At 37.7% G+C, this 6183-nt stretch overlaps 1 pseudogene; it reads right to left on the reverse strand.

Annotated features, from left to right (window-relative positions):
* The window catches only part of LOC149493775 (uncharacterized), a 77931-nt pseudogene that overhangs the window by 48768 nt on the left and 22980 nt on the right, over positions 1–6183 (reverse strand).

Raw genomic sequence — 6183 nt, forward strand, 5'->3', positions numbered from 1 at the left:
TTTTTTTCTTTTCTTTTTATAACAAGCAAACTTTTTAATTCTAAAAATAAAATATTTTGGTAATGAATTCATAAGCTTATTTTCACCGGTTGTCCCTGAACTATATGCCCCACGCATTACCATTCTTAAACTTCAATTCATCACTTAAAAATCCCTTAATTATTATTAGAGTACCAAAGAAAATGCTATTAGCTAGTTTTTTTGTCAAAGATATGGTAATTTATTGACATGGACACATTTTTAATTAAATAAATGAAAAAATTCATATCATATATTCTCATCTTGTCTTTCTCTTGCCTTTTTTTTTTCTACACCCTCTTTCTCTTTGCTCCTTGCATCTATCGCTAATCCTCTCCTTTTAAGCCCAGAGACCATGCTTTGATTTCAAAGAGCTTCCAATCTCCAAGTATTGGAGGAGTAACTCGATACCTGGAGATGGCTTAATTTCACCGGACATACCTAAAGTATAGGCACTATTTCAGTTGCATACCTAGAATTCAATTTGTCACAAAAAATATATTAATTTTAATTAGTGTTTCACAAAAATCTTTCTATCCAATTTACCGGTGAGTGTCAAACGGAAGTCTGACATGAACACTAACAAATCATTTACAGGACAGAGAAACTCACCATATCAGCTGGCCATATCAGATAATGAAAAAAAAAAACTAAAATCACAATTTTCTCTCTCCTGCCCTATCTTTTCCTTTTAACTTATGCCCTAGCTGAAGATTTCCTCACGTTAGCTCATCTATTTATTTTCGTTACCCTCTCATGGCCGAATCTTCTACATCTAGCATAGAACGAATGCAATGGCTTCAACACTATGCAGATGTGGTTAGGAAGCCATTATGAGAACCTCATGGACTGAAAGTAATCCTGGGCGGAGATTTCTCCAATGGAGCAATTATGGGGTAGATGTATATTTATTTTCTTTTTTACTGCATTTTATGAGGTTTGTTGAAAGTTATTTTTTTATTTTTTTTAGACTGCTAGCTACTGTCGTTATCTTGAATGGGTGGATTTTGTTGTTCATCCTCGATCAAAGGTAGTCATAGTCAGATTGTTGAGAAAGCTTGATAGATTGAAGAAAGAAAGAAGGAGGTGGATGATGCAAGGAAGAAAGCTTTATGGATTTGTAAGCTTCTTAGAGCTTCCCTAGTAGTTGTGTTGGTGCTATGTAGCTACATGTTGGGATCAAGATTAAATTAACATGAGGATTATTTTGTGGGTTGGATGGGGTTGGATTTTGGGGATGTTATTCTAGTAGTAAAATTAACTAATTGGCAGCAAAATATCCCTCTTGCCATGTAATGAAAATTTAAATATTGGTTAATGAAACTTTAGAGATATTAGTTTGACCATATGAATGAGTTTTCTTATTTTGTATACATTGCTAAAAGTACTTTAAAAAATCATTGAAATCCTCTCAAAAATATCAATAAAAAGGACTAACAGTTAAAAAACAATTAATGTAACTAAATTTTGCAATCATTAAATTAATGGCAAGATGCCCCAAAAAATTACAATAATGATTTAATAGTGAACGAAAAATTTGTTAGGACCCCGGCAATAAAATTACGAGAATAATAACACAGCGGAAAAAAAAAAGGCTAACAAAGAGAGTAATACAGAAATAGTGGCACTCAAAAGTGTTTCCCAAAAAATACCCCAAATTATCTTCACTATTTTCTCTACCCTAGTTTTACAACCCTTTCTAAAACTATAACTCTCTAAATGTCTTTTCTTTCTTTTACTCTACTTGTGTGTTGATGAACTAAATTAACTACTATTTATAGGAGAAGTGGACGCGTGAAAATAAAGTGAGATCCACTGAAAGAATTTTCTTCTCTTCTTTTATTTTCAAGTTGTGTGGGTCCCACATGTCGGAGGGACCTACCACATTTTCTTTTCTTCTCCCTTTTTATTTATTTATTTTAAATGTGGGTCCCATTGAGTGGTCACCGCCACGAAAAATCTCCCCCTGCACACTCAAGTGGGGACGTTAGCCATACCGGCTATCTATCTGTAAGTGACAAGCTTCTTCGTAGGTAAAGCTTTAGTCATCATATCAGCGCCATTATTATCAGTGTGAATCTTTTCAATCTAAAATAACTTCATCTCCAGCGCATCACGTATCCAATGATACCTTACATCAATGTGCTTTGACCTTGAATGAAAGGTCGAATTCTTGTTGAGATGTATTGCGCTTTGACTACCACAGTGGATGAGAGTGCAACGTTTTTGCAAATTTGATTGCCAAGAAACTGCTGCTCCTGCAAAGGTCATCAGATATGCCGAAGTTGATTTGCGTGAATCAACATCACCACCCATATCTACATCTGTATAACCATCTAACATAGGTCTATTATCACCAAAACATAAGCAGATTTTGGAAGTGCTCCTAAGATACCTGAGAATCCACTTCACTGCATTCTAGTGTTCTTTACCTGGATTTGAAAGAAATCGGCTAACAAACACCAACAGCATGAGCAATATCCGGTCTTGTGGATACCATGGCGTACATCAAGCTACCAACGGCAGATGCATAAGGAATCTTCTTCAGTTCTTCTTTTTCTTTCTCACTTGAAGGACATGGACTGAGACTTAATTTGAAATGACCTGCAAGTGGAGTACAAACTAGTTTCACATTGCTCATGTTGAATCTGCTGAGAATTTTCTCTATGTACTTCGTTTGAGATAAACAACTTTCTTTGTTTCCTGTCTCTAGAGATCTTCATTCTGAGAATCTGTTTTGCCGATCCCAAATCCTTCATGGCAAAGGATTTTTCAAGCTCCTTTTTCAAGCTCCAATTTTCTCAACAGTGTCCCACAATTAGCATATCATCCACATATAACAAGATAATGATAAAGTCACCATCTTCGAAACTTTTTACAAACACATAATGGTTAGAAATAGTTTTCTCATACCATGATTTACCATGAAAGAGTCAAACTTTTTGTACCACTGTCTGGGAGCTTGTTTGAGGCCATACAAGCTCTTCTGCAGTTTACACACCAAGTGTTCTTTGCCTTTGACTTGAACCCTTCTGGCTGCTCCGTATAAATTTCCTCCTCTAAGTCACCATGGAGGAAAGCGGTCTTTACATCAAGTTGCTCGATCTCCAAATTCAAGCTAGCTGCTAAACCGAACACAACTCTGATAGAAGACATCTTGACCACATGTGAGAAAATTTCTTCAAAGTCAACTTCTTTCTTCTGACCGAATCCCTTCACAAACCAATCTTGCCTTGTACCTCGACTGTGAGTTGTTCTGTTCAGTCTTCAACCTGAACACCCATTTGTTCTTCAGTGCCTTCTTACTTGAGGCAGTTTCACCAACTCATAAGTCTGGTTCTCATGCAAGGACCATCTCATCTTGCATGGCTTTCCACCATTCTTCTTTTACAATCTTCCATTTCCTCTTAGTAGTTCTCTGGTTCTCCCCCTTGAGTCAACAAGTCATACTCATTGGGAGAATATCTCTGGGAAGGTATCTTGCCTCTCGCAGATCTTCTCAATTGAGGCAGTTCTTCTATTGGAGCTGGTTCAACATCATTCTGAACAGGTTCGCCATCATCTTCTTCATCGTTTTGTGGTTCTACATGAGGTTCTGCATCAAGACTAACAGGAAACCCATTGATAGACTTTGGCTTATTTTTCTCAAAGTCTTCAATGGTTTGGTCTTCCAGGAATACGACATCTGCTTCTAATGAGCTTCTTTTCAACTGGATCCCATAATCTGTACCCAAAATCATCATTTCCATAACCCAAGAAGATACACTGTTTTGACTTCGAATCAAGCTTGGATTTCATCTTTGGAATATGAACAAAAGCCCTGCAGCCAAATATTCTAAGATGATCGTAAGAAATATTTTTCCCTAACCACACGTTTTCTGGTACATCTCCGTTGAGGGAGGTTGAAGGTGAAAGGTTGATCAAGTAAACTGCAGTATTCATTGCTTCATCCCAAAAGGTTTTAGGAAGTTTAGCATGAGAGAGCATACATCTAACCCTTTCAACAATGGTCCTGTTCATTCTCTTTGCAACTCCATTTTGTTGTGGAGTTTTGGGAACTGTTCTGATGTCTGATGCCGTGTTCTGAGCAATACTTCTCAAATGGTCCTCTGTCCTCACCACCATTATCAGCTCTAACACATTTTAGCTTCTTCCCATTTGTCTTTCAACACTGACATGAAAGACTTTAAACATATCCAGCACTTGGTCTTTAGACTTTATTGGTAAAGCCCACACCTTTCTAGAATGGTCATCAATAAAGCTGATGTAATATGAACAACCACTCAAGGATTTGTCACCCATTGAGAAACATCAGTGTGTACCAATTCTAGAATACCAGGCTTTCTAGAAGGAGAAGGGGATCTTTGAAAGGAAACTCTATGTTGTTTACCAGACAAACAATCAGTGCATATTTTCAGAGGCAAACCTTTCAAAGATAGCATTTTCTTCTTAGTGAGAGTCTCCATTCCTTTCTCACTCAAATGACCAAGTCGTTGGTGCCACAACTCAGCAGATGAATCTTCAACTGCATTCACCACTCCCGTGCAAACTTTGGCCTGGTGTAGTAGAGGGTGTTGAACTTTCTTCCTCTACCGAACACCAAGTTACCTTTGGAAAGCTTCCAGTTCTGTTGACAAACAGATTTGCATAACCCAATTCATCAAGACAATGAACTGAGATCAGATTGAAGTTTCGTAGGAGTGTATCTCACATCTTCCAACCAGAGATCATAACCAGCATTGGTTTTGATGCATACTGTTCCAATGCCGCAATTTTCACATATGTGCCATTCAAAGTCTTGACATGGCCGTAATCTCCGAGGGTAAGTGATGAAAAATATTCCTTCTTTGAAGAAATATGATAAGAACATGCAGAGTCAATAATCCAAGAGATTGTTGACTAGTGGAACACTCACTGAGACCAGCATGAGAAATCAGCGCACTACCATCACCAAGTGCGTCAACATCAATAGCTACTGAAGCTACCTCCGTATCGTCTTTTTCCTCATTTTCTTTGGCTCGTTCCTTCTTCCACTTTCTGCAGTGCCTTTGGATGTGACTAGGCTTGCCACAATGATAACAAGTGACACCTTTCTTGACTTGGATCTTCTCCGTGAAATCACGTTTGTCTGGATTTTGGGGGTATCTGGTTTTGCTTCTCCCCCTCCTTTCTGTAACTGTAATGAGTCATCTGAGTTGCTACTCGTACCATTCTCCTTACGTCTGGTTTCTTCATTCAGAATACTTTCCTTAACTATGGTTAAGGTTAGATTCCCCTCTGACACATTATTGAGCGTAACAGTCAGCGTCTCCCAACTGTCCGGCAAGGAACTCAATAAGAATAGTGCCTGCACCTGGTCGTAAACACTATTTTGACATCGTCAGTTGGTTCAATATTTCTTGAAATTTGCCCAAGTGATCTGAAGCACTTCGCCATCTCTGTACTTTAGATTTACAAGCTTTTTAATTAAAAAAGATTTGTTCTGGGCATTCTTCCGCTCTTACATGTCCTCCAACTTCTTCCAGATTGAATAGGCATCTTTTTCATGAGCGATATGATTTATGACGCTCATTTCAACGACTGCCTTTATAGTTGCGACTACTTTTTTGTTAATCGATTTCCAATCAGTCTCATTTATTGAAGTTGGCCTGACTCCTTTCAACTCAATCGTTTCAAATAGATCTTTACAGCATAAAAGATCTTCCATACTGCATAGTTTGATGAGTTGAGTCTAACCATTTGTGCTTGTTGTTCTATCGTCCATTTTTACTTGTGCAGATATATTATCACCAACAAAAAAACCATACACGTGAATAGTACTATACGTAAACAGTACCTGTATGTATGAATAGTAACTATACATGTGAATAGTACTATACGTGAATAGTGCTGGGCTTACTTGAAACGGACTCAGCAACAGTAAGCCTACTATTTTACTATTCATCATTAGGTCGATTCTGCAAACATTTTTTTGAAACGGACTGTACCAATGGACTCGTCGTAATTTTCTTATCGTCGTGGTATATTTATTTTCATATATACATCCAGGATCCAATCCACTATCTGCCTGGCTGGATCTGTTGGAACTTCAGCTCTGATACCACTTGTTAGGCCCCGGCAATAAATTACGAGAATAATAACACAGCGAAAAAATAGAAATATGAC

This window comes from Jatropha curcas, chromosome 9, assembly GCF_041381405.1.
Source record: "Jatropha curcas cultivar XTBG-Jc1 chromosome 9, XTBG_Jcur_1.0, whole genome shotgun sequence".
In the NCBI taxonomy this organism is placed as follows: Eukaryota; Viridiplantae; Streptophyta; class Magnoliopsida; order Malpighiales; family Euphorbiaceae; genus Jatropha; species Jatropha curcas.